The 11,361-nt window shown below is 27.0% G+C and overlaps 1 long non-coding RNA gene across 5 annotated transcripts; it reads right to left on the bottom strand.

The window, feature by feature from the left end:
• Positions 1 to 5,317: 5,317 nt before the first annotated feature.
• Positions 5,318 to 10,654, bottom strand: LOC112695876 (uncharacterized). 5 transcript variants are annotated; one of them, XR_011862142.1, is made up of 7 exons: positions 10,410 to 10,654; positions 10,104 to 10,255; positions 9,942 to 9,994; positions 9,725 to 9,848; positions 6,084 to 6,184; positions 5,900 to 5,994; positions 5,318 to 5,641 (listed from the first exon to the last, which is right to left on the bottom strand). It is a non-coding gene; the product is annotated as an uncharacterized lncRNA (long non-coding RNA). The 5 variants fall into 5 exon arrangements; XR_011862143.1 differs by having other exon boundaries at positions 10,100 to 10,255; positions 10,410 to 10,571; XR_011862140.1 differs by having other exon boundaries at positions 9,942 to 10,030; positions 10,410 to 10,571.
• Positions 10,655 to 11,361: the final 707 nt, after the last annotated feature.

The raw sequence follows: 11,361 nt of genomic DNA, 5'->3' as shown, positions 1-11,361 counted from the left end.
TTATAATTTCTATCAACAATACTAAATTTTAAATTCTAAACTCTAAGTATTAATAATATAACAATAAAATATTAACTAAAATATTGAATATTGAATAATATTAATAAAACTATTGATCTTTAATATATATTTTTTTATTAGAAGAAGCAAAAAAACAAAAGGAGAGCAAATTAGCAACTATACCAATACCATGAATCTCTTTGTTTAGGAAATTAGCAACCATACCAATACCATACCAAAGAGATTTAAATTATAATTTTAATTTAGTTTTAACTCATTCAATGTCACGTACATTTAAATTTAATTTGATATCTTAAATAAGTATTAAATTAGATGAATAAATAACACTATTCTTATTAAAATATAGGAAATTATTATTATTATTATTATTATTATTATTATTATTATTATTATTATTTAAAATTAATTTATCATCAATTTAAATTTTATATAAAAATCTGTAATTAATTAATAAATTACTATTTATACAAAATAAAATTTAAAGATTCAATATTTATTTAAATAAATAAATGAGTTATCTTTTAACTAACTTAAATTTATTTATTTATTATTTTGGATTTAAGTCATCTAACACTTGTATTGAAATTTTTTTTATCGAATAGATTGAATAATTTTTAATCTTAGACATTATATTACACATTTACACATATATAAGTATAAACTAATTCAAAATGTGAAATTGAGAATGATTTATTAAATTAGTATTAATGGAATTATCCATTAATAAAACACAAGCAGGAGCTCTTTTTTCTTAAAAGGAAAAGAAAGTAAAAACTCTCAAAAAAGTTGCTAGTAATTAATAGAAAAAGGCAGTAACGTTTATTAGTGCATCTTGGTTCGCTTCTCATAATACATTTGGAATCTGTAAAACAAGGACCTTATATGTGAAGGGTATCGCACCAAAGTTGGATCTAAGGATTATGGGAAGGTCTTCATTTTTTTTTCACTTTCAATGTCTACAATATAAAAAGTTTATATTTGTTTATGATGTAAAAATATTGATACTAACTTGACAGGTTACCAAGAGAACCTCCTCCCCCCCCCCTTTTCTTCCCTATAGACAACTGACAGAGTGACAGTAATAAAAAGAGCTCAAAGTGAATCTAAAAAAAAGATAAATTTTTTAATAACTGATTTATTAATTTCAGAGTGAAAAATGTGTAATTTCTTTTGTTCCTAATTTTTTAACAAAAGGCAAAGGTGATATTTCAGTTGATACTTTATTCTCTTCCATCATATTTATTAAAAATTTTAAACATTAGTCATCAATTATTCATACTTTGTTTATGGTAGAAATGGCAGCCCATGTTAATATTGGTATACTTTATTCATACTTAGTTGTCGCTCAGATTTATTCAAATCAATTTTGTTATTAAAACTAAGTTTGAACAATTGTACTTTTCAATTGCTGGTTGCATTATGAACTTGGAAATATGCTTTTGCTGAAAAAACATAAGGCACAAAATGATTAGCTTTATTTTTACATTATACCTTTCTAAATGACCCTTTTTTGGTGAATTTAGAATTCCATGTGTGTATATAGGTATTATTCATTTGAAAAGAAAAAAGAAAGTTAAAAAGGTAAATCAATTAGCAATAGAAAGTGGTTAATAGGCTTAGTCTTTTCTGTCGTAGTATGACTTATTTATGTATTTATGAATTTTACTTATACAAATTATCACAAAAAACTTTGAGGATATAAAATGTAATAATTGGAGTTATGAAAAAGGTTATAAAAGATGTAGAAAAAGTAGATTTTTATATTTTGAAGACTTTTGAACAAGAAATTTAGATGAAGCCAATAGTTATTGAAGATAGCAACTCCATTTGATTTGTTTCGTGTTTTTAATTACATGATGGATAAGGTGGAATTGAAGAACATTCAGGATTTTGAAGTCATTACTTCCTTTTTTTTTCCCCTTTATTTTAGAAATTGAATGAAGAAAATATAAAAAACATGAGCTTTGTTTAAAGGGTTGCTGAATTTAGTTACTACAAAGTATAAGCAGTGGCTTACGGCTGATATTGATAATATTGATATATACACAATTTGGTGGATATGGATGTGTCTTATGATAGATTTGATTAATTGAGATGATGAACAAAAATCATCTATCTCAGTGTATGTATGTTACTGTTTCATGGAGTAGTAGCAACTTTTTAGAATTGAATTGAATTTGCAATTGTTTTGAGAGAATGTTATTTGTAATATTGGCACAAAATTGTTTGCTGGCTATGTTTTATAGGCCTATAGTGCAATTTATTTAATCATCATATTCTATAGTTTGAATATAGGCCTGTAGTGTTATAGTTTTCAAATAATAATGCACTATTTTAGTTCAATTTTGGTGTGTTTATGAAACTATAGATAAACTATAAGTTAGAACCGAATGTAGGGTGAAAAAGATCCGCAGAAGAGAAACGGGCTAATTCTATCCCATCAACATTTCTATGATATGTATTACACGTTTAGCTAAAATCAATTTATTAATTACAATATCACATTTAATATTGCTTAATATTTTTTTATAGTATAATATTTACATGGAAAGGAAAACTGAGTCATGGAAGAGAATTTCATTTTGTTGGATCTACTAAGTAACAAGACTTTAGACAAATAATATATTTATATATATATATATATATATATTGATTTTTTTATTCTTCATGTATTGGTATCACTTTTTCATTTGCAATACGAATGCAATTTATATTACGCACCTCACCTTTCTTTCAATATGTCTTTTTTTCTTAATTTGCCGAATTATTATTATTATTATTATTATTATTATTATTATTATTATTATTATTATTATTACATGAGCCTATATATTTATTATTGTTATGATTGTTCAGTGTTTAATGTATAATTGTATATATTACCATAATTCTTTTCATATGTAAAAAAAATAGCCATTAAAAAAATAATGGTACATAAGGTACAGTACGTTCTCACGCATTGGCATAACCACCATATCACTTTCCACCACCACGCCACCATGCTGCCACCATGCAGCAACTTTTTAATTTTGCTCCAAACATATTATATATGTATTTAATTTAGATTACTCATCAGACGATTACTCTTCTTCTTTTGTGAGCATTCCCAACACTCTTCTAAGCACCTCTTTCTCTCATTGCTGCTGCATTGTGAGCACTCCAAGTCCTCACTCTTCTAAGCACCTCTTCCTCTCATTGCTCATTGCTGCTGCATTGTGAGCACTCCAAGTCCTCACTCTTCTAAGCACGAAAAGCAGCCAAGTAGGTGGCCATCAATCTCAGGTAAGCACTCACACACAGATTTTTCTATTTTGAAATATCTAGGCTTGCAGCATTTTTCAATAACTTTCAGTAATGGTTTTCAAGTGCTTCAGGTTAAAATGGAGGGCGCTCCTCATCAATCAGATAATAGCGGGTCTTCTCAACAGGCAAGATAATATATTTTGTTAAACAATAAAAAACTATATGCTCTGTTAATATTTTTATAATGTTGGTGACGTTCATAAATTTATTATTATTAACATTTTATAATTTTATGAATGGTATATTTTAAAAAAAAGTTTAGAAATTAAATTTTGTTTTGTATTTTTTTGTATTTTTTAAAATATTTATTCAAATATTGTTATAAAAATTTATATTTGATAGATAAGTCATTTTTTAAATATAATTTTTTTTATAACTTACAAAAAATATAATATTTATAAATTTTTTTATATTTTTAAATCATTTAAATATTATTTAAATATTATTTTTAATATATTTATTCAAATATTGCTACAAAAATTTATATTTAATAGATAAGTCATTTTCTAAATATAAATTTTTTTATATTCAAATATTACTGATTATAGTACAATGTATAAATTTGAAAATATTTTTTTATTATTAAAATTTGATAATTTTATAAATGATTATATTTTTTAAAAATAAAAAAAATTAGAGCTTTGAATTTTTTTTTACATTTTTTAAATTATTTATTTAGATATTGTCAAAAAAATTTATATTTAATAGATAACTCATTTGCTAAATATAAATTTTTTTATTATTTAAAAAATATAATATTTATGAATTATTTTTGTTGTATTTTAAATTATTTAAAAACTGTTTTGTTAATAATATTTTTAAAAATATATTTTAGAATAAAATTATTAACATCATATTATATATTTTTTACTTCAATTAATATTTTTTATATGATACGATATTATTTTTTTTAAATAATTTATTCTGATATAAGGATAAAAACTAAAACTTTTTTTATTTGATTTTAGGATCAATCTGAAAATCAAGTAGTCCGTTTATCTCTTGAATCCTCAAATCATTCTTATCAGACGGCTATCTCAAACCAGGCACCGGTATGTTCAAATTTTTTAGAATGTTAGAATCAGTTTGATGTCTTGCTTTCATAATATTCGGTACCTTCCATTTCTCTCTTTCAGGTGTTCATAGAGAAAATAATACAAAATATTTTTTTTTGGTCGATATACAAAATATTTTGTTTAGTACTGTTTTTGGTAATAATGCGGGCCAGAAGCTCAGGATATAGGGCTAAGTAAACTAACTTGGGCTCTGGAGGTTACAGGGTCAGCCTGTATCTCAGCCCGTTAAGTATCATAGGAATTTATATAAACAATCATTTTTCATATTTTCATGACCATAAAAACAATAAACTTCATCATTTATATTGCGTGTATGTTAATTAGAAGCATTACTTTTATTTTATTTATTCGGATGCTTATCCAAGAAATACAAAACAAGGATCTTGGTGGGAAGTTTGAACACTGAAATCCTCTGATTTAGTTCCTGATTTGTTGATTCTTCTAACTACAGCCGCAAAATACACATAGGACTTTTAGAACTTGGACCACCCTGCAAACTTTTTTCATATTAAATATGCAAGTGCGTTTTTTTTCCTTCTAAAACATACACATAGGAGGAGTACTTGAACAATAAGAAATCTGTTGTTAATACCTCTTCACCTGAAATCTGCCTCATGAGACAACCATTATGAAGTGTATATATAAAAGTGACATTTAATTAATCTAAGTTCAAAATATAAAAGTGATTTGATTTATACAAGTCAGTCAAATTATATGTTATATCTTTATATTATTTTTTTAGGAAACAATAAGGAAAATGAGCAACCTATTCTGCATCTGATAACACTCTTTGACAGGGAGCGCTTAAATTCATCATTCAACTACCCAAATGGATAGAAAAATTTAATAATTAACAATAGTAGCAATACTAATAAGTAATAATAACAACAGTAACAAGAAATAAATAAAGCATCAAGTGAAAAATGTTACAAATAATTGCCATAGAAAATTTATACTCATTCATCACATTCAACTTACATCCAAGCTAAGAGTAACACATAACCTTACTACTGTTATGAGCCCCCTCAGCTATATATATAGATTCAGCATAATGCTATTCTTGCTTTTTCAATACTCAGAATAAATACATCAATGGGAGATTATAAAATTAAACAATCTAGAAGAGAAAAATTAATGAAACCTTGTCGAAATTTCCAAGTGTCTTAAGTGGATCCTCTTTATGAAGTAAACACATCCTCAATACCAGCGAACTACAGCACCTTCTTTGGAACCCTCATACTCTATTGATATAAAACATTAGGCAAGAATAAAATACAAGGAGACATCTTCAATTATATATAAAAGTCATGAAACTTCAATGCTAACAAATCCGTTTAAGGCATATCAAAGTCATAGTATCCCCTATTTTCAAATTTCAATTATGATTATACACAAATTTGATCCTCATGAACCCTAAATTTGCAAATTTGCTCCCTGGAGATTACGTGTATCATAGATATAAAAATAAAAAACATGAAAAAGAAAGAAGAAAGATATACCATCCATGGCCTGAGTGATTGATTCGAAATCCGTGAAAGTTTTTGGTTGCTCTGTTGCGAGAGCTCTGAATTAGAATGATCGAGTTGCGATTTCACTGCAGAATGTGAAAAGAACAGAATAGATTAGGGTTCATACTCGTAAAAGAGGGGAAGAGAAGGGCGACGGCAATCGGCGAACGCAAACTGCAGTGTGGCGAAGGCTACGCTGTGGTGATACTTTCTCATCTCTTCTCTTCTCATATCAAACGAGCGTGAATAACAGGGTGGAAGAAATTGGAAGTAAATCTGCAAATGAGAAAGAGTGAGAGACATTGACTCAGTATAGTGACCAGTGACCGTTAAAAAATTTAATATAAGTGTCACAGTATTATTAAATAAAGACACTTATTCTAAGTGTCCTACAATAAGTATAGCTATATATTCAATTTGTTGTAAATATAAAAAATAAGAATAAGAACTAAAATTATTATATTTATTTTTTCATTTGATCTCAAGGCACATGAACTTGATTTTGACGAAGCCGGATTGCCAAATCGCTTGGCTATCTCAAACCTCTCACAGGTGTGTTAATTTTCTATATCATGTTCTGTTAATATTTTTAGAATATTGGATTGGATTAGTTTAAGGTCTGATTTATCTGTTTTTTGATCAAATGTTCAATCCAGATTTAATAATTATGTTCTAAGATATATCACCACAAATCTATAAGTCTATATAATTTTTAGTATTCATATCATAGTTGCTCTTTAAAAAATATTAAATATTTTAGTGACAAATATTAATTTGTTTTGCAAATACCAAGGAGAATAGTAATCGTCCGTTACTTTTTAAATACTATAATAACATTTTTAATTTCTTTTTCAATTTTGGTTTTAATTTGTTATTGCTTTCCTGTATTTTAAGTTAATTAGTTTGGTTATATTTATTTGAAAGTACCAAAAATAAGAATAAGAACTAAAACTATTATAATTTTTTGTTTCATTTGATTTCAGGATCGAGAACTTGATTTATCTCCCGAGATAGATTCCTCTCTCCAGGCCAATAGCTCAACTTCTCTACAGGTGTGTATATAAATTTACCCAATAATAAAAAATTATATCATGTTCTGTTAACACTTTAAGAATGTTTGACCTAATTAATTTAGAATTTGATTCACCGATAAAAATCGAATCGATCCATCCAGTATAATTTTAATAACTATGTTCCAAGGCATGCCAGTGCCACTACATAGTTTTTTCCCTTTCTAAATACTAAGGGATATTAGGTTTTTATTTTCAATTTTAGTTTTAATTTGTTATTGCTTTTCTAAGTCATGTTCTTTGAAAATTCTAATGTTTTCAATTTTATCCTTAACCTTTTTGATTTGTGTTAAAATTACCTAAACGTTAACTTGACGTAAACGGTTAGGGATAAAATTGAAAATTTTTAATAATAGTTTTGACACAAATCAAAAATATTAGAGACAAAATTGAATGAATCGAAAATACTAGATACAAAATTGAATAAAATTTACGTTTGGAGTATTTTTTAAAAAATTGTAAACATTAGAGACAAAAAATATATTTTATTCTTAAAAAAATATTTGAAATAATTAAAAAGTCAACTCCAATTTTTTTAAATATTTATTAAAAATTAATGGTTCAAAATAAAACTTAATAAATACATAATTAAAATATTTTTTTGGACATAATTAAGATATGACTCTTTTTAACATTACTATTTAGATATTTCTAATTTATTTGTTATAAAAAAATTATTATTTAATTACTAATTATTGTTAACTCTATTTAATTTCAGGTACATGATAACAGTGACCCACGCTTATCTCCTAACCCTCCTTCTACTAGGGTAAAAAAGAAATTAACTACTTTGTTACCTTTACTAGGTCTTTTATTTTGTTTTTTGTTTGGGGTTTTAGTTTACATAATCGGAAAGTTTAATGATAATTCTAATAAGGGTAATTCTATAAAAAATTATTATTTAATCACTAATTATTGTTTACTCTGTTTAATTTCAGGGAGATGGTAACAGTGGCCCACCCTTATCTCCTGAAAAGAAATGTACTGGGTTACCTTTGGCATGGCTTTTTATTTGTTTTTCGGTTGGGGGTTTAGTTTGCATGTTCGGGAAGTTTAAGGATAAATCTAATAAGGGTAAGTCTATAAAGAAGTTTGTGGGATTTGTGGATGCCGTCTATTTCATAGTAGTTACTCTAAGTACAATAGGTTACGGGGATATTACCCCTATTTCTGAAGCTGGTAAAGTCTTTACTATGCTTTTAGCTCTTTTGTGTCCTGTGGTTTCTGCTATTCTTGAAAGCTACCTGAAATACATTCTTAGGGAATTAGAAATGTGCTTAGTTGAAAAATGGGAAGGAGGCATGTTAGATTGTTTGGTAGTTAACCATAAAATAGGTTATTGGGTAAAATTTTTCTTAGCGCTTCTTGCTGGCCCGTTTGTCTTTAGCATCGGAGCATTCATAGTCCATCATTTAGAGAAAATGAGTTGGTTAGATAGTTTTTACTTTTCTGTGATTTCCATAACAACAGTAGGTTATGGGGATTACTCTTTTAGAACAACAGTAGGAAAGTGTGTTGTATGTATTTGGTTTTTATTTAGCTCTGTTATTTATAGTTTTGCAATTTCATTTCTGATTCCTTGTATTCTTAGGCCAATTACTCCTCAAAACGAATGAATTGTATTTTGTGAACTATAAAATGACAATGAATGAATAGTTTTCTTTTCTATTTGGTTGCTTAATTATATATTGTCTCTGGCTATTTAAGAGTGTTTGCAAAACTGTTAAAAAATATAATTTCAGACTGACACCATATTAGAGATCTTGATTACCAAGATCACAATATATAACAAAAAGAACATGAATTTTGTTATATCCAAATTGTACAAGTAAATTACTATTAATGTAACTATATCGATTTATACACACGAGGACACAGAATTAACTAAGTGACCACTGCCATTCCTCCAAACACTAACAGAATTAACTAAGTTACAGTAACTAACTAATCACTCATAAAAACTAACTCACTCACTCACTCTCCCAATAACAAAATTTCTTTTTCTAAACTATTATAATTTAAAAAATAATTTAAATTAATTCAATTTAATTTGTAATCTCTATTTTAATTTTATTGGGTTAATCATCTTTAACAAAATAAAATTTAAAATTTTGAATATTAAAAATAAGAGAACTAAATAATTCAGTTACTAGAATAATCAAATTTATTGACAGCAATATAAAAAAAACGTTTTATAAAATGCGAAATATGTATTTGTATATAAAATGGTTAATTAGAGACTAATTTTTAGTATATTTATAACATGATTGAATAATTATATATTAATCATTGTCGTTTATTATATACACATTAAAACACTAGTTCACTACTAAAAAATAGTAGATTGCAAGCAGATTTTTCGGATAAAATTTTAATGTCGAAAATATTTTTTAGAAGTAGGAAAAATTATTAAACATATATTACCTGAGTTTTTATCATATAGTATATTTTTATCAATGCAACCAAGTATCTTTCAACTTATTTCTTTAATCAATCTTTTATTATAATAATTAAAAAAATTAAAACAGACGCATCTAATTAAATAAAATTTAAACTAGATATGATTAACAATATGCTCATCTAAAAAATAATAAAGTGACTTAATTAAAAAATAATTAAATAATATTATTAAATTAAAAAGCTGAACAAAAGTTGAATTTTAAATGTAAGTAGTATGTTTCTAAAACTAATAAAATTTAAGTAACAATCATTGGAAGATAGAAAGAGAGGGAAAGAGAGAATGGACCTGACTTAAGCAGAGAGAGAGAGATCAATCCACTACCCCAAACCACAAGCCTGGCACAAAGATCTATGATCAGAACACTGCTTTATAGTAAGAAGAGCAGATCCAGCAATTGAGGTTTCTCCTACTACCAAACACAAAACCACAATTCTCTTTTTAAATTACTTAAATAAATAGCAATAGGTAAGGAAAGAAAGAAAAATCTTGAAACATTTGGAACCTTCAATCTCACGGAAAGTTAAGTCGATTAACAATCATGAAAGCTCCAAGCTACTACATGAAAACCCAGAAGGCTGGCATCATACCAAACTAAAAAAGAAAATAAAAATAAGCTAAACAAAAGTACCAAAGACCAAAATAGAATCTTTTTTTAATCACCTACTGAATATTGTCCATGGGTTTTCCTTTTCCTGTTTCGGTTTTGATTACGAATCATTTGCCTCCGCTCGACCTCAATGATTCATCAAAGAGCACCCAATCAACAATCTTCGTAGTTCATCTCTCCATGGCCCCAACAAAGCAGATTCAAATATTCTAAGGGAGATTATGAACAAGAATCAGAATGGGGGGAGAGGGAGGGGGGAGTTAGACACTTGATAGTAGGAATCAACAAAAGGCATAAGTAGAAAAATCTATCGTGAATTCCACATTCAATTTGTTAAAAACTTTTAGAGACACCGTTAGTTACCTTTCAAGTTAACGAATGAAAGATCAAAGTAGGCTGAGACAAATGTGATGGGCACTAAATTGAAAAACTATTAATATTTGATTAACTGAAGCTCACTAACATGGTTCGGCTTTTTGAAAGCCCATGGAGGTTGACCATAGCACCCTCATCTTATTTCAGCACACCTTACAAAGGGAGATATAAGGATTGGCAAATGGCAACAGAGATTTTTGTTGTTTGTTGATGTGGTAGGTGGAGATTTTGGTAGGGATTTTAGTCCACCCCTGAAAACGGTAGGTAGATATAGTGATTAGGTTGTTAACCATAATTAATAACCCCGTTGTTGGGCAAATTCCTCATGAGCCATGAATATTACACGTTAAATATATGAATCCTAACTCTGTTACTGAAATTGCTATGGATCTATGATGTTACAAAATCTCTAATCTCTCTCTGACGTCCTATATATATATGAATCCAAACTTTATAAATGACCATGGATGAGATAAAAAAGATACCACGAAATATAAAAATTTGATTTTTTAAATATAAAAATATAAGATAAATTTGATTTTTATTATCAATATCTTTAGCATTTTGAATATTTTTAAACAAGGATAATAATTTATCCATAAACAAAAAACCAATTTCAACAAATCAATATACATTAGGATGTTCAAATCCAAATCAATCTAAATTAAACCGTTTATCCAATCCAATTCAAATCGAAAACCGATTAAAACTGTACTAATTCAGATTGGATTGGATTCTATTTCTTTTAAACCGTTGAATTGGATCGGATTTTGGATCTATTTTTTATAACTGATCCAATCCAATCCAAACCGCACAATGTGCTATAATATTAGTATTTTATTATTATATTACAATTATACTTAGGTTTAATTACTCTGTTGGTCCATATAGTTTCGTGAAGGTCCCTATACTTTTTTTCTTTTAAATTGAGTCCCTGCAC

The sequence above is a fragment of the Arachis hypogaea genome, chromosome 6, assembly GCF_003086295.3.
Source record: "Arachis hypogaea cultivar Tifrunner chromosome 6, arahy.Tifrunner.gnm2.J5K5, whole genome shotgun sequence".
NCBI lineage: Eukaryota > Viridiplantae > Streptophyta > Magnoliopsida > Fabales > Fabaceae > Arachis > Arachis hypogaea.
Note: the sequence above shows the minus strand (reverse complement) of the source record. Positions and strands in the feature narration are given on the sequence as shown.